The sequence below is a fragment of the Crocodylus porosus genome, unplaced genomic scaffold, assembly GCF_001723895.1.
Source record: "Crocodylus porosus isolate Cpor-Errol unplaced genomic scaffold, CroPor_comp1, whole genome shotgun sequence".
NCBI lineage: Eukaryota > Metazoa > Chordata > Crocodylia > Crocodylidae > Crocodylus > Crocodylus porosus.
In genome coordinates this window covers 49,850,308-49,868,644 of record NW_017728951.1, presented here as the reverse complement: position 1 = coordinate 49,868,644, position 18,337 = coordinate 49,850,308, and the positions used below count along the sequence as shown (strand labels likewise).

The 18,337-nt window shown below is 44.0% G+C and overlaps 1 long non-coding RNA gene across 1 annotated transcript; it reads right to left on the bottom strand.

Annotated features, from left to right (window-relative positions):
* Nucleotides 1-10,176: 10,176 nt before the first annotated feature.
* On the bottom strand, nucleotides 10,177-17,703 carry LOC109323931. Its single transcript, XR_002104788.1, has 3 exons — nucleotides 17,574-17,703; nucleotides 11,139-11,171; nucleotides 10,177-10,832 (listed from the first exon to the last, which is right to left on the bottom strand). It is a non-coding gene; the product is annotated as an uncharacterized LOC109323931 (long non-coding RNA).
* Between the last annotated feature and the right edge of the window lie 634 nt (nucleotides 17,704-18,337).

The window sequence follows — 18,337 nt, the reverse complement described above, 5'->3', positions numbered from 1 at the left end:
CACACACACACACACAAGTGACATGCCTGACCCAGCCGGGTTGATCAGCATGGACAGGCTGACACCCTCATGCCAAGAATCAGTTCATCAGAGCAAAAATAAACTGCAGTCAGACACAAGCACACAGTTAAACAGAATACCTCTGAATCTGGCTGGGTGTCTAGATGACACCCTCATGCCATCATTCAGTTCATTAGGGCACGTCTGAGTCAAACTGGGTCAATCAGCCTGTACAAGCTGATCCCCTTATGTGTTTCAAACTCTGCACGTCCCAATCTTTAGCCTCTTGATGAGCAGACCCCATAGTATTTTTGGGCTTCACAGGGGTCTTTAGCTTAGGTAAAAGAAGTGTTGCTGGAGAGCAAGTGGAGAAGGAGAATTAGAGAAGGAAAAATATACCCAGTTACTACCAGTAATGACTATAAAAGTTATTTATTTCTAAGTATATGAAATATATAATGGCACTAGTAGTAATAGACATGCAAAGGAAAAACAAACACAAACAATTACAGTATTACCCTCGTTTCACTAAGTATTTGGTGAAACTTAGCTCAAGCTTAACTAATACAGTTCAAGTTTAGAAATCTATGCTTAGAGAGAGAAAAGAAAGAGAGAGCTGGGATCTCACCAGTCCAAGGCCCTCGGGTTGCAATGCTGACAGGTAAAGTTCTTAGCACAATCCTTGAAGGGAGATGATCTGCTTCTTCCAGCTTCTTGAGAAGAAAGCAGGTGGTGTGTGAGAGAGACTTCCCCTCTTGAAGCATACACATCGCTGCTTTTTTACAGATTTTTATACCCTCAGTTCAGCTTCTTCCAAGCATTCTTAATAGTGTAAATAATTGTCTTTTCTAGTGACAAGGGGTTATCTGGTTTGGAACATTTCAGAAAACTGATTGATAATCAGGAAAAACCTATGGTTAGGGAGTAAGCAGACACTTAGGAGCCAGCTTGAAATTCCTGTGGATAGCAGATATATTATCTGCTGGAGCAGGGCCGGGTTAGGGGGAGGGCAGCAGCACCCTCTGCTTGATGGAGAAGCTCACACGCAGTGGTCACTGCTGCCATACATGAGCCCAGTGAGCTTCCCTGCCCTGCAGAGGGGCACTTCTGCTCTCATCCCAGCCTGGTGAGCTTCCCCATCCCACCCCAGCCCTGTTCCTGGGAGGCAGCAGCACTCTGTCCCCACACGCTTCCCCACTCAGTGTCTGGCTGTGTGCCACCCTCCTTCCCCATCCCACTCAGCGTCCCACCACTGGGGGTACTTAAACTAAAAAAGGTTTAAAACCCCTGCAGTAGACTAATTTACTGTGCAGTACATGTGGCACATGTGTAGATAGTGACACTTTACTGTGCAGTACATTAGATATTGTCAAATAAGCAGATAGAAGAAGATATAGTAAACACATAGATATAGTAAAATAACCAGGTAGAAGAAGAAGATACAGTAAATACATAGAAGATATGTCACACACTTACACACACATAAACATACACGCATACATTTTCCAGTGCAGCAAACATTATGAAGCATGCTGGAAAGGAAGGTGCCAGGTTTTATGACAGGAGAGTGCGAGGGGGAAGAGGGAGAGCTTTAAGCACCCCCCCTCCCAAACTTAGATGCACCCTCTTCCCTAGCAGCCATGAGGCTTCTGCTGCTAGTTGCAGCAAGGAGGGTGGGAGCAGTGTCTGCAACTGCTCCACCACCACTAACACCAGCAGTAATAATAATCCGCAGCACCACCAGCATGACAAGCACCAGCATGACAGTCTCCTCCACCCCAATTTCAGTTCCCAGCATGAATGGATGTCACCCCAAGACACCTAAATGGACAGCTTTCCCCCTGGGAAGCATCTGAATCAATTTTCCATCAAGGCATGGGAGGAAAAAGAGGGGCGAGTGGTTGGCCCAGAAACAGGTGGGTGGGTGTAGATCTAACTGGATCTACAGATTACCATCCCTGCTGGTTTGATTCTACTGCACTTAACACACGCACACAGTCACACATGTCATGAGTTTTGCTTTGAACAGTTTGAGGTGCAGTTTCACAGAAACCCCTGCACCTAACTTTTTGAAACCTGGCAGGATTCATGGCCTCAGAAGGGGCTACCATGCCTGCTGTGTTCATCCCACTGTTCCTTAACACACATATGGGACATGAGTTTTGCTTTGAACAGTTTGAGGTGCAGTGTCACAGAACCCCCTGCACTTATCTTCTTGAAACCTGTCAGCCTTCATACCCTCAAAAGGGGCTACCATCTTTGCCATTTTCATCCAAATCAGACAAGGAATGATGAAGTTATAGGCATTTTAGTGATTCTCTATTATAACCTATGGCCAAATCACCGAACCAGTGTTGAAACTCCAAAACAGATCTGGCCGAATTGAAACGGAACAGTGATCTGAAACACCAAAATGAATTACTTTCCTCCAAAATGGCTGAATCTGAAATTGAAATGAGTCATAGCCATTTTTCACAGCCCTACTGTGCAGTAATGTGATTCATGTAGGCATGCCCTAAACCCACCAATAGTGTTAAATATGATCAAACCTGATAGTGGAAATCTGTCTATGTGCTTGTTTGCCCTATTAAACTGGCAACTTTCTTTCAAACTAGGTGTACCTTTCCAATCTCATTCTCTCCCTGCCTCACCTTTTTTTTTTCTTTTTAATAGAGTAATGCGCAGAAATGCATGGAAGGAGAGAACCTAACTGAACTCTCTTTGCTTTTGAACCTGTAGATAATCTCTAACATATTTTAATTCAAGAGAAGAATTATTGGTTCCACAGAAAGGACAGGGGTGGTGGCCCTGCACCCTGAACCACACAAAGACCCCATAGAACATTTCCATAGAAAAGCCTGACTTCATTCTCATGGGACTTGGATAGCGTTTGCTCCCCAACATTAGGGATTATACTTTGTAACTCCTAATATTCCTCTACAAATCTGGCTGAAAATAGGACGCTTGTCCCCCTCTAGTATTCACATTTCCCAGGGCACACAGAATTCTCAGAATGTGCCTGGCAGAACCAGTATTACGTTTATTAGGTCTGTTGCAGCAAATCTCATTTTACAGTTTCAAATGCCTTCTTAAAATGTGCTGGTGTTCCTGCAGGTAACTCTCATATCCATACATCAGTGATGATTAGTTCAGGCAGTGATAAACTGCCAAGTCTTTCTGACTCTGCAGTCTCCTTTCCTTATCTTTCTCTTTAGAGAGGTAGGAAGAGAGGTGTGAATACTTGATTCTCTGGTCATTTTCCTTTAAGATCTGCACAGTTTTTTCCTAGGAAAGAAAGCATTTATTGGTCCAATGTACCATTAAAACTAATTCTCTGATTGTTTCAGGAACAGAAGTCAATGAGTTGGAAAGAAGTTCCTTATTGTTTTGCATAACCATTTAAATACACTGGAATATCAAAGTATACTGAGCCATATGCAGTGCTACATAATATAAGCAATACAACACAGTATGCATACACTTCTCTCCTTCAGCCATAACAATTGAAATTGGCATGGTCTTCAGTGTTTAAATACCAAATGGGTTTCAGTTGTATCACTTTACTACTTACACTAATTATACCAGTTTTCAGCAGCATGCTTTCTGAAAAATGTCATGAACGAAATCAGACGATAAAATAAATTGAAGTATTTCCACCATTTAATTGTTACTTGATTACACTTCAGCAAAGGAATAAATATCAGTGGACAAATATTTCAGGTACCCTATCAGTGTTCCACACCAATTTCTAGAAAATACAACTAAGCAATATCAATCAGAAATAATGATTATGAATTACAAAACTGGATGTTCAAGCTTATGAATAGAAAAATGTCTTCAACTGTGGACCTTTGTCAGATTAGGCAGAGAACAGGAGAGAAATTTGGTGGCCTGAGATCCATGTTTCACCTCATGGGAAACGATATTTAGATGATGCTGTGCCTTAATTGGGATTCTTGTGTTTCCTAGGTTTAAAGCTGATGTTCATCTTTGAATCTCACACTTGTAACATTTTTCAGAAATAAAGTGATTAATAACATGATTAAAGTATGGTCCATTCACACAGAAGTCCTGCTATTCTTCATTAGGGCTATGCAAAGCTTTGGTAGCTGATTCTATTCAGAGGAGATTTGGCCCAATTCGGCAGCCAAATCTCCAAATCCAAATCAAACTGGGAGACCCATTTAAAGCTCTGAATTGAATCAGAAGCCTCTGAATTGATTCAGAAAAGATTCAACATTGATTTGGAGATTTGCCCACAGACTAAACAAGCAGGAGTCCTCAACCATGCTGGACATAGGTGCTTCCAGCAAGTAAATCTATTGCGGTGGGCGGAGCGGGGAGAAGAGGTGTGCGGGGAGCAGATCAATGCACCAACAGCAAGGGAGGGATTGGGGCTGAGGCTGGGGCTGGGGCTGGGGCAAGCGCTGCCCAGCGAGGGGATGGGATGGCTCACGCTGCTGCACACTGCCAGTCTGGGAGTTGCTCATGTGGTGACTTGTCCAGTGGCTCTCACCACTGCTCCCAACACCAGTCTGGGAGGGCACAGGCATGTTCCCCAGGATCTGTGTGGGGTGGGCAGGGTCAGGGATGTGCTGGGCGAAAGGCAGAAGGCTATGGGAGCAGGGGCTATGCCCTGTTGCCACTTGCCAAGCCGGTGCGGGGCTGGCATGAGACTGAGCCACTGAACTGCCTCCAGACAAGTGGAGCACAGTGGCAGGAGCCAGCCTGGCCTCCCAACACCTCATGGACAAGCAGCAGCTTCTCCCCAGTTGGGCAGCAGTGGCAGCACAGGACTCGGGGAGGGGGGTTCTCACCACTGCACACTGCCATGCATTGCCAATTTGTGAGGGCATGGGAGTGAGTATGTGGTCCTAGATCTGTACAGGGTGGGATGGGCCATGCTGCACTCCAGGAGGCTAGTGTCAGCTGCCTGCCTCTGAGCTACGCTCCATGGTGTGGGTGAAGCCAGAGCTGTGCTCCAGGTGGGTAGTCCCAACTGCAGCTTGGAGTGCAGCCCTGGCTCCACCCATTTCGTAGAGCACAGTGGAGCGGGGACTATAGGGGGGGCTGCAGACACCCTAACATTCCCCACAGCCCCTGCTGCCAGCCTTGCTCTGATCTGGGTGCACACACCCACCCCCATGCCCCGCTGCTGCTTGCTTAGCCAAGCCAAAGCCATAGTTTGTTTGGGAGGCATGGACAGCCTGAGTGAACATAGCCCTTGGTCCCAGCACCTTCCACTGCTCATCTGGAGAACAGCCCAGCCCAGCCCAGCCCAGCCCAACCCAGCCCATGCAGATCCAGGGGCACATGCCCGCTCCCATGTCCTCCTGTGTCGTCGGTGCACGGCAGCACACAGTGGTGGAAGCCCCCTTCCCTGAGTGCTGTGCCCCCTGCCTCATCTGGGCATCTTGTCCCAGCCCCAGCCAATCCCTCCCTTGCTCTGGGGGTGTTGATCTGCCACCTCCATGCCCCTTCCCTCCTCCCTCCACCCACCACAACAGACTTACCAGCTGGAGGCAGCTGTGTCCAGCATAGTCAAGGATGTTGCCTATTTAGTCTATGGCCAAATCGCCGAATCGGCACTGAATCTTTGGATCTGAATTGGCTGAATCGAATTGGGACAGTGATTCAAATCACCAAACCGAATCACTGTCCCTCCAAATCATCCAAATCTGAATTGAATACTTGCCACTTTGCACAGGCCTATTATTCATATTTACTCACTTGATGTACATGCTTGTATCACTAGAAAAACCCCCCCAAGAATGTCAGAAATACAGTGACAAGGCTATCCTAATACTATTTCCAACTTTTATAATGCAGTAAATCCCAGAGCTTTTGTAAGGCTACTAGTGTATTTCCATACAATTTTCCTTATGTTTCTTGTAGCTACGCATGAAGCTACTTGAAAATTTCAGTCTCATCCCAGTAACCAACTTTAACACCAAAGCAATTTTCAATAAAGTCCTTAAATATAAAGTCTTTATTCTTTTCAAATAAAACATAGCTTAATGGTAAATGATAGTTTGGCAGCAAAGAAAATAAAATCACATACTTCACATCTGTTTAAGTCAACATAGTTAATTAGCTGGAGGAAAAAAAGAAATAAAAAATAGTTGATCATGAATTCAAAATATTCTTGGTGATAAATTTACATAACTATTATGCTTTAGGTATGTGTTCACCAAGCAGCTCTTTTTAAAGGACATAGCACCTGGCAAATATTGCTAAATGGTTTGCACCCCAGTTAATTAGAGATTCCAACAAGCAATCAGATATGATTAAGTTGCATTTCTGGAAACAGATGAAATGGTTCAGACTGAAGCAAGGCAGCTTAAAATAGACTGTAAAAGGTAGCATTAATTAAGTGAGCTGCAATATCCTGGTCCTTTATTGGCTTTAGAATTGCAGGGATAAGTTTTCCTTTCAGTACATAGTATGCATAGCAGATAATCCAAGAGGTTATACAAGTAGAGCCTAAAGAGAAATCTACCTACAGAGGGGAATTTTAAATAATGTTTCTTATTCTTAATGTGTATGAACTAATAAAATGTTCCAAAAACAAGAATCAAGACTACATAAGGCCTTTCCACTTTTCCATTTAGAATCCCTGTAATGCCTTAAAAGAGGCCCTGCAGGTAAGATGAGTGGACCAGGATTTGTCCATGCGCCAAATGAATGGTGTGGAGCCAGCCTCATGGACTGGAATGGGCCCACAGACACACCCCCCCACCACTATCTCCCTGCATACTGGATTAAGCACCTGTGATGCTTGCTCCAGATGGTCCAGGACTGCATCGCACATGGCACCTGCTCTGGCCAGATCAGAACATAAGTAATACATAATTCCTGCTCCTGAGCTATGGGGTGGAAACCATATGCAGTGCAGGATCTGATCAGATGGAATGGGTTCCATGTGCAGCACAGTCCCAGACCAGCCAGAATTCATCCAGCATGTGGGGGACCCACAGAACCCCTTTCTGCCACGGTACAGGTTTCCCCTAATTTATGCGGTATATGCATTCCCGGAAACCTGTGCATAAATCGAATTTGCATAAAGGGAACCCAGTTTACAATGTAAGAAATAGGGATATGTTTCCATGGCAGGGAGGGAGGGAGTAAGGCTGGGACTAGGGAAGGGGTGGGGGTAGGGGTGTGGTGCAGCCCATTGGCCACTCCCAGGGCTGCAACAGGGAGCAAAGTGGAGAAAACTGTAAGTGGGTCTGGGGCACAGGGTTGTGGCTCTTGCTGCTATGCATACCCTAGGAGAGCTGCAGGCTCTGGGGCTGCACCAGGCTCTTCTCGGGGGGGGGGCTGGGCCATGCAGTGCTTGGGGTGGGCAGCAGTGGTGGAGTTGGGAGGGGGGGGGGGGGTTCCCCCAGATCTGCATGTGGGACAAGAGCAGGATGCTGCTGCAGGCTGGAGCCAGCAGTGGTACTGGGCTCTTCCTGGCACTCAGAGTGGATGGTGGCACTGGGAGGGGGGCTGCTGCCACCCCAAAATTCACCATAACCACCCCCAACCTGCCCTTCCAGCACCACCGCTGAGCACCAGGAAAAGCCCAGTGCTGCCACTGGCCTCAGCCTGCAGAGGCAGCCTACTCTTATTCTGCATGCAGATCTGTGAGCACGTGCCCCCCAGGAAGAGCCGGGTGCAGCTCCCAAGGCCGCCGCACTCCCGGGGTGCACATAGCAGCAAGAGCCATGGCCTCCCAACCTCTGCCCCACACCCACTGACAGTTCCCTCCACTTTGCTCCCTGCTACAGCCCCAGGCCTTTGCTTCTCCCCACTCACCCCAGCCCCTGCTGCAGTGGCCCCAGGAGCAGCTAATATCAGCTGCCTGCTGCTGCTGGGCGTAAGTGTGCCCCAACCCCCCTGGGGCTCTGCTTGTCTCCACTTACCCCAGATCCTGCTGCAGCAGACCCAGAAGTGGCAAACACCTCCTGCCTACACCACTGCACAGTGCAGCCCAGGAACTGGGGTGAGTGGGGAGAAGCGGAGCCCCTGGCGGGGGAGGGAGGGCATTCAGGGCCTGGTCCAGCCCAGTGGCTGCAGGCCGCTGGTGTTGGCTGCTCCCAAAGTAGCTGCAGCAGGGGCTGGGGTGAGTGGGGCTCCAGCCCCACATTCCTTTCCCATCCCCCCACAGACTTACCTGTTTGGGGGTGGGGCACCTATGCTGATTGCATAAGAATAAATTTACCTGACATATAATAGATTTTGGGTATAGAAAGGGTCACTGCATAAGAGCAAATTCACATATACAGAACCCACATAAATACAGCATACAGGTTTCCCTTATAAATTAAGGGAAACCTGTATGCTGTATTCAGTGCCCACTCTGGTCAGGCTGGCACTGCACTGCACATGATGTCTGCTCTAGAACCTGTGCTGTATACAGCATGTACCCTGGATCAGCTGGAGCAGGCACTCCGGGTGCTAGATCCAGCATGCAGTGGGGCATCCTGGGCTGGCCCTGTGTAGGGCCACCACTGGGAGCCAGATGATGTGGCTATATGGGCCAGATCCAAACCAAGACTATATTTTAGGGCATCTATACATGTGAGCAACCTCTGCTCTGACACATGCTAATTTGCAGTCATCACTACAAGCCTGCTGGAGTGTGCTAATTAACACACTCCAGCAGCCTGTGTGTCACATGTATTCAGTACCCCCACATTCAAAATGGCAGCAGGAGCACTTTAACTAAAGCTCTTTACATGCACCTTAGTTAAATGCCCCTGCCACCATTTTGAAGAATGGGATGCTTAATACACGTGATGCTGCAGGCACTTTAATTAGAGTGGCTCTCAGAGCCACTCTAATTAAAGCAGTCCAACCTCCACCTTGGAGAATGTGTATAGACGCCCTTAGACACCTCTGCCTTAGGACAAATACTGCTATAGGATTTGCACTTAACAGTTCTGTTTTTCAATAAGGTACTGTAGAGCTGATCAAAATTGAGAATACGGAAATATAGCCAAGGAAAAAGAATGATGAAAGCAGTGGCATGACCAGACCTATATTTACAACAGGAGAATAAGTAGAGAAAGAAGAGTCAAGGAATAACCTGTGGCAACATTTCTAGATTAATTTGAAAGCTGCTGTCAATAAATGCAAGCAACAGAATGCTCTTCTATCAACAAATTAGCGTGCTTGGTGACTATGGGAGTGGTAGTCAAGGGTCAAAGATTTCCAGAAGGAGGGAGATGGTTGGGGGTTAAGATGAGAGAGGGAAAAATCTTATATGAGAGTAGAAGTGTTAGGAGTGAAAGTTGACGGGGCCGGGATTAGGACTGGCAGACTGGAGCTGGGGTAATTTAAGGTTAATTGGAGAGAGCGAGAGAGACACAGGAGGAAGATCAGAGGGGCAGAAAGCAGAGACTGAAGCAGGGCTAGGAGGTCAGTAAGACAAAACCCAACTTGGGCTTCCAAATTAACAGTTTTATTACACAAGCAATGCACTATACAGACCACAGATTTATTGGTTCCCACGTGCACGCGCACACACCCACACATACACACACACACACACACACACACACACAAGCACTCACACATGCACATGGTAGCAGGAGAGAAAAATTCTTGGTGGAGGGATTGAAGTTAAAGTGTGTAGGGACAGAGTCCAGATCCTTTGCTTAGGGAAGAAAGGTGGGTGATAGCTACCTATCCTGGGATGTGAGTTGATTCTCGGTGGCCAGTCGGGGTCTTCTCCAGCAAGGTGTTGTCCAGAGAGGGCTGCCGGCAGAGTCTCTGGGTGGCATGGTGTAGTGCTGGTCCAGATGGAGAGGGAGTCCCACTGGGTCTGTCTTCACTACCCCTCTCATAGAAGGGCAGACCTTCTATGATCCTAATGGCTGGGGCATGCCCAGGCAAGGGTCCACCCTGGTGCACTGAGCATGTACACTCCAGGCGAGGACGTGTAGTTCCAGTTGTCTATGTTGCAACGGTGGGTTGTCTGTTTTTTGCAGCAGCCTTTGTCTTTCAAATGCTGGGTTTCTGTTCTGTTCCTGGGTGAGGCCCGTGGTTCCTGGGTGAGTCAATGCAAGGCAGTGGTCCGGTAGTTGATCATTCAGTAGAGGCCTGCTACCATTGTACCTCAAGCACCCTCATTCATTTCTATTCATTCAGGAACCAATTTACATGAGACTGGTTAGACTTGAGTCACAGTTACAACATAGGTTATACCTGGGCAGAGGACACAAGATCGAGGCTTGACATACAGAATGGAAACTTTACATTACTTGACATTACAGACATAGACCTAAATCATAATATAATACAATATAAAACAGTAAAAATAAGTACAAAGATAATAAAACACTACTATATAAAAGGGGCTTGTTACTGTGAGGGACTATAAGAACTTAGCTTACTTAGTATTATTTGTAATCATTTATATGGGATAGAAAGGGCAGAGAGAAAGTCAGAAAAGGTTGGGGAAGGAGAGGGAATGCATTTTTAAATTAAAAAAAGAAAGAAAAACCTGGGGGGGGGGGTTGCTACATGCTAACATCCACATTGTTCTTATCCACTCCAAATGGATTGCATATTGAATTTTTGTTCACACCTTGAAATACCTTCCTGACTCTGACCCTCTTCACTAATCCATTCCAGCTTTTCTCATTCTCCTAAATCCATTAGTGATGCCATTTAGTCCATTTCTCCCATGAAGATCAGCCGGCTTTCATTCATTCCATTCCTTACACACGAAATATCCAGTCCAACATCTCTTTCTGCTTCCGCAGGACATGAACTGACAAATGAGAGCTAGGTTAAGGGCCAGTTTGAGATAACCAATGTTCACTTCTAAACTTTTCCAGTGCCTGTAAAGAATCAGATGGCACACCCAGTTAGCCTATGTAACTGTATGCCTTACTACACTCCATCCCTGTCTTGCTTAAAAATAAGCAAGCTCTTTGGGGCAGGGACATGGCAGTAGTTTTGTACAGAGCCTAGCACAATATGGCCCCTGACTAGGACTGAGGTTTTCACATGGAACTTTTATGCAAATAATGCATTCATTTTACACATCTGAAAATCCACATACATATTTTATAGTTAACAATGTCACACTAACCATGAAAACAGAAGACTTCAGTAAAAATACTGAATATTTATTTTGTACTCACACAAACTACAGGCAAAAATGTTCCATTTTATTTCTATGCAAAATAAAACAACAGCATTTTACTACGCTGAATCCATATCTGAATTTAGAGCAAATACCCTTTAATGCTAAAAGATGAACAATGTTAAAATAATAATGAAAAGCTTTGTTTGTGTGAGTCATACTAACTAGGATTCAGGCATTTGGGAAGCAGCAGCAACCAGCTCTTATTTGCTCAGCAATGTAGCCCTCCATTTGTACCATATTATTTGTTAATCAGTTTCATATTAATGAGTCTCACAGCGGAGCACTTCAGATGAAGAATGTAAGAAGTGGGTAGATAGATTGAAAGAGCCTGAATTTTCCTGGTCAGACAATGAAATTGCAAATGGGCGCTTTAATGTGCAAAATCAGATAAAGCTCTGCCACCTACCATCTTAAAAAATGAAAAGCACAAGCCCCTTGGTAGAACTAGCATCAGCTTTAGTAGCAAATTAAAACTTTATTTATATTTCACATGACTAATCTAGCACTAATAAAAGGCCTGATGCTGAATGGTGCGAAGTGCCCCACACAGACAGATACTTCAACAGGAAAACCTACATGAAAAAAGCACCACTCCTACCACATTAGGCAGGATCAGACACTTAATGTAATTGATGTGCTGAAGGGAGAACTTGGGAAGCTCCCAAGGGCTCCTTATTAAAATTCATCTATCAAACTGAAGGGAAGGCCAAGATGATTTCTCTGCCTCAGATGGAATCAAGCTCTTTTGGACACAGCTAAATCATCTCAGCTAGAAATGACTTGCATCCCTGAGACTTATAAAAGTACTTCTAAAAAAACCATATAGTTTGCCTTTGGAATGGACTGATTGCACCGAACGGCTGATATTTAAAAGGGATTTCCCAAGAGAAAATAGTTTTCAACCCTGTGCTCACTTAAAACAGGTGAAGGTGTGTGATATGGTGTACTATTAATATACTGCTAGTATGTCTCTGATAACATGCGCATCTATGTTAGTTACATTCTTCCCGGATTCTTGCTACCAGAGGGTCATCTTCTGCACTGCAGTAATTCTCCTGATATTGGTTCCCGGTAATGGAAAACAAGTGCTTAAGGGTCATGTGAACTAAAATATTCTCAAAAATGTGTTGTGTGGATGCTTCTATAGGCAAAATGTGTTAGTACCTCTAGAAGTTTTAAATAGGTAATTGTGCCAAGCTAAACAAAATTCCTGCAATGGTTGGAAGTTCATAGCAAAAGAAGTGGCTGAACTTTAGGCTTACATGAAATGCGAGTTGCTTTTTGGAGGCTTAAGTATGATGTAGATCTTCCTCAAAATAGAGAAAAGCAGGAGAATGTTACTCAAACTGTATAAGAAATGTAGCAGTCCATAGAGTACGAGATCATCAAACTATTTCTAGAAATGTTATGAAAAATAAGAGTAGGCAACTGTCGATCCTCTGGATCATGATACATGTATAAGAGGTCTAGTTAGGCAGCTGGCAAATCAGCTTGTGGCTGACAAGCCCAATTCAAGAGTGACACAGTTTATTACAGATTCATGTGTTGTCTGAATTGGAGTCCAAGTTAAGCATGCTACTTCCTTCTTTCTCACTTTGCTTCTATCATCTGGATCAAAGACGATTCATGTTGAGCCGCACCCAGGGCAGGATGTTCACTCCACATTGGGCAGGATTCTATGTACTTGTACCAGCTTTCTATGCTGATGTTGAATGGCTTCATGTAATTTTTGAAGATACCAGAGAGGACAACTGTGCTTTCTCGAACCATCTTGAATCTTGCTGTACAAAATATTTGTGAGGATATGGTCTCCTCCCATTCTCCTCCCATTGTGTAAAACATAAACATGGTCATAATATTAATGGATATCTTTTGTAATACAAAGGTACCAGATTGGATCAAAAATTTTTATTCAAGATACTCTGTGTGTGTGTTTAAATATATATACATGAACATATGCATGTGAAGCCTAGAAAAGGCATAACCAAAGAGAACCTTCTAAAGCAAGGCACAGTCATGGATCTGATGGTAATTTGAACAGTATTAGATAACTGATCATTATTTGGATATGACCTATCTTTTAAATATAACAAATTCTGTATTCAAAGTGATAATATCCTGGCTTAAACTTCTTTGCACCAACTGCTTATTTAAGTAGGGTTCCAATCTGAAAATTTACTCTCAGTGCCACCACTCAGTTTCTTTTCTACAACTCTCCTGTTCTCTTAGACCTTCACACTTGTAACGCCAATTTTGTACTCAACTTGATCCTGGAACACCAGAAAATGCTATCATAACAGCTAAGATATCTGACCAATCACAGTAACTACTTACTTCTTTAAAACTTTCTACCATTCATCCTCCATTATCTGGGGCTTGCTCTTTTAGCCCTTTCTCTGCACTGTGTCTGTAAGATGCTTAGGAAAGAAAATGTGATCTATCATGTATCTAGAGATATGCAAATCACTTATACCCAATGAAATGGAACTAAATGGAATTGGCCCTAGAAGTCTGAATGACAACACTAACACAAAAGTAGTTAACCAAAGCATTTTAAACCTTCAGTTTGGCTCATTTGGGGAAATCAAAATATTTTTATTTTCCTCTTTTCTTTTTTAAAATAGACTACTTTCAGCTGTCCCTTCATGCATATTCAGAAGAAAAAGCAAGATTTGTGCTTCCTCCCTGAGATTGGAGGCCACAATTTAAAGATTATTTTTTATAAAAAACTATCTGTAAATTGAGTAGTACAAGATTCTACTACACTTTTGTTTTTTAAAAAATAGAAATTACTGTCAGATTAAAAATCACAAAACCCAATGGAAGTAGAGGAAGATAAGAGACTGAAAACATTGCTGCTCCACTATAAGGGCATCTTGTTTATGTTTGGGCCTTTTCTCATAATAAACAACTCAGCAAGAAGAATGTTGCCATGGAGCAAAGCGTAAATAATAAGAAATGAAGGTCATCTCCAAGGTAGCCTCCTACACTTTTAATGAAATTGATGATGCAACAAGATGCCTGTTTCTTGCACATTAGTAGCTCTTTCATTCATAGTCTAAACTCAAAAGATATGGCCAATCCAGTGAATCACCATTTGTAGGCGCAGTAGGTTAAATGTATGTTCCCAGTAACAATTAATTTCACTGGGGTTACATAAGAAATACACTTAACCCAATAGGATGCTGCTTTATAGCCAGTGATCTGGGTTTCCATTGACCATGAAAAATGTCATAACACCCAGATTTTCTCATTTTAAAGAGAAAACCCAGATTTTCTGTTTTTAAGGAGAAAAGCCAGGATTTTTTTCCTTTAAAGGAGAAAAACATGGACAAAAGGCAGATTTCCCCTTCCAGGCTTGCAGAGTTCCAGCCTGCAAGGGGCTGCAGGGAGTGGAAGGAGAGTGGCTAGGCAGGGGGCACCACGTACATACTCATACATGCGCATGGCAGCCACGCAGCCTGGAGAGAAGCTCCCTCAGCTCCCCTCAGTTAAATCGGGGGTGGGATTGATGCTTCCATAGTGAGGGAGGGTGCTGGGCAAGGCTGGGACTGGGGTTAGGGCTGCTGCCCAGCTGGAGTGATGCGTCTGGCTTGGGGCCTGGGCAGGGAGTGGGATGGAGCTATGGACAGGTCATCCAGGAGGCAGTGGGGGGCAGGGGGCTTCACTCCCTGCCCTTGCGCACATTCCTGGAGAAGGCATGGGAGGCATGTGCCCACCAGATTTGTACATGGGAAAGGGGTAGGCTGTCTACTGAGGGCTTGGGGCTCCCCACCTTGCTGCCTTCCAACTGGGGCCTCCATGGCCAAGTGGAGGGGACCCAGAGTGGCAGGGCATAGTGGGGCTGGCTGGGGAGCCTCATGCTGCCTCATCAGCAGTGGGGTTGGCAGCAAGTGCCTTGCCAAGGTGACGCAGGGCTCCCAGCAGCAACACCAAGCCTCACCACCTTGCTTTGCCCTTCTGCATTGGGTCCTGCTCACTGGGCTGTGGAGGCATCAGGGGGAGGGCAGCAAGGAGGAGAAAATGCAGATTTGGGGGGGGTTAATAAGAGAATTTGCAATTTTTATCAGAGAATCTGTGATTTTTAAACAGAGAAAACCAGGATCTTTGTAATTATAACTATATTTTCTGCAGAACTATAGTAGCAGACACAGGTTTGCTGCTTTCATGGATGTACCAGTTGCAGGTTTAAGATAGATGAAAGGTGAGTTTTTGTTTTAATAATTTGTCTTTAACAATAATATAACATTTGCTTCCTTACAACACCTACCTTGGTTTTCTAGACCTCACTCTGTGTAAGGTGAGGCTACAAGTACCTGATCATTTTAAAACAAAAACTGGCTAAAGGGTTTGGAGCCCTCAAAGGAATTCAAAACAAAATGGTCACTTTTACATTCTAGACCAAAACTACAGTAAATAAAGGAAATTAACAGGATATTCTTTTGGTGATGGTGACTTGTAAAGTGATCTGATGATTCAGTTCATTCCTAGTGAATGCACATTCACATCAGAGATGGCATTATGGTTTGCAATCAGCAGGAAAACCAAGGACTGAATATCAATTGAGAGGGCATGTATTGTTCCTAGGACACAACATATGATCACATGACTTACTTTAAGCCAGACCAGGTCCTGCTTTTGCACATTTTCCAGAGCCGGAAGCCACACCTGGAATGCAATATAAGTAAATAAATTGTGGAGGGAGATGAGGGGACTAGTGGATCTGCAGGGGTGTTTGGTGGCTGTCAGGGTTGGGGGCTGATGAGACTGGAGAGGCTAGCAGGTCTGGGCATGGGGATTCAGAAGGGCTAAAATAGCCCAGTCAGGGTGGGGAAGGGAGAAAAAGTGCAAACCTAGAGCTGCGCAGAGCAGCTAGGCTTCCCCAGCCCCAGAGCTGCACTCTGAACACGTGAACATGTTTAGTTAGATGGGGTATGGGTTAACCCAATCTACTTAGTACATCTCCTTGGGGGAACTAAGTTAAGTTGGGCCAGCCATTTGTTGCCTGGTCTAAACTCCCTTAATGTATGTACATTTCAGCCCTTTGATTGACTTAATCCTAGTTAGGCCAATCAAAGTATAATGTCTGCACATACCCACTATGACTATCTTTGCTTTTACCTTTTGCTTCATTCTTGTTCTTGAAGCGCATTGTGTGGGCAGAGAGGAAAAACCTCAGAAGTTGATGCCTGTTCTGAATCACAGTACTTTAGTGTCCAGTAGTTGTCATTTCAGCACTTGCCATGAGCTTTGAATGCACATTTTGACAACTGAAATAACAATCCATAACCTCAGCTTTACATTATTTTCATCTGTCAAGCACAGTCATTATATTACTTTATAATTATTAATTAAGATTTTGGTCTTAAAGCTTGTTTTATATTAAATTAGATTTCATTTGCAAGCATTAGTCATTCACCCCTTTTTCAATTAATTATGCAAGGACTCACCTTTTCATCTCCATCCTTTTTTGAAAACAATTCTCCCCTTCTGGACAAAACTGCTGGCATGCAGTGCTCAATCTTTAATTTAATCTGTGCCCAATCTTTATTGTTAATAAGTAGCAACATAGTCTACCAGAATAGTCCTCCTGCTTTTATATGAGAGAAGGTATAATGAACTACCTAGTAAAATCCCTAGGTCTCTGGTTGAGCCATGTATATTTCTTCAGTAATTTTTCCTGGAAAAATATAAAGTTCCATCTGTCTTTGCTTGCTCTTTGGTTAAATATACATTTATTTTAGATTTCAGCAAGATAAGACTGTAAGTTAAGCAAATGCCAATTCATTATTTAAAACATGCTCTATAACATCTGATGCTATTCCATGTGATAGAGATTGCATTATTCTAGTAAAGACAACAAAATTAATAGATGTTTAACATCCAACTTTTAACAAATAAATTTGGTAGTAAATGGGTGTTTAGTTATACATGATCTCCCTTATTAAAATCAAACTTAAACCCTTACTTGAGACAAAGGTCTGATCTCATTTAGATTGTTAAATGAGAGCATACCATTACTTTCAGTGATTTCCCTGCATTACAGTGGTGTTACATGAAGATCACGTCTAATGAACTAGGTGTGATGGAGCAGTTTTTAAACTTGCCTATAATAGTACAATCTAAAAACAACTAAATCAGCACAAGAAGATCTCCATACTATAAACAGTTTATAAAATACAACGGGATAAATAATCAAGGTCAGGTCAAAATTTAATTGGGGAGGGGATTTCTTTTATTTTCCCCTTTCTTTCTCATGCGTATGGCTATTTTACCAATTTAAACAAAAAAGCATGTCAAATGGCTTCAGCAAGAATTTCATTTTTGCTAGTGACATATCAATAGTGATAGGTCAGATATATCATCTGACTGGATATAGGAAAACATCCGATAAATGGAGGCACAACTTCTATGAGCAGATCTTACCCACCTGCACTGGCACAGAAGACTGCTGTGCTCACCTCACAATCAGCCTTCTCATAGGAAACCCAGGAATTCCCCAATACAAGTGCACAGCAAGAATGTTATGGGTGCATGTAGGAGTGGATGAAGCAAAGGATACATCCATGATTGAGAGAAAAGAAAATAAGTGTGGTTTTAAGACACCAGATTGCCATTCAGGGGATCAATTCCTAACTGTGAAATGTTGGGCAAGCCACTTAAACTCTTTATACCTACAGTTCATCAGCAAAATGGAGACAATTATACTTAATCTCTAGTACACTTAGTCCATCTCAGAATTGTGCCATCTCTGTATGAGTATCCAGGTGATTAGTAGGCTCTGGGAAATGTAGTTAGTGGTGTCATGGCTCCTGGTGCAATCGCCCTGTGAGAGAAAAAGGAGAATCTACTGAGTGACATGTAGACAGGAGGTGTCTAAACAACAGTTTCTGCCTCTGTGAATCTGAGATCTGGTCTATTCCTGAAAAACTGGGTGTAGACAGAAGTTATGTTTGTCATGCAATCAGACCCCTGAAAGTGCTGTACAGTTGTGCCATGACACAGCTGCAGCGCTTTTAAAGTGGCTGATCACAAGACAAATGAACCCTCATCAAATGAAGGATTAAATGAAGGCACTCTACCACCTCACAACTCCCCCCCTCCCCCATAACAGTCCCTCTCCAGCTCAGGTCAGGCTGGCCAGCTGGCAATTCACTCCCCCTCCCCACTAACTTCCTGAAGAAAGCCCCACAG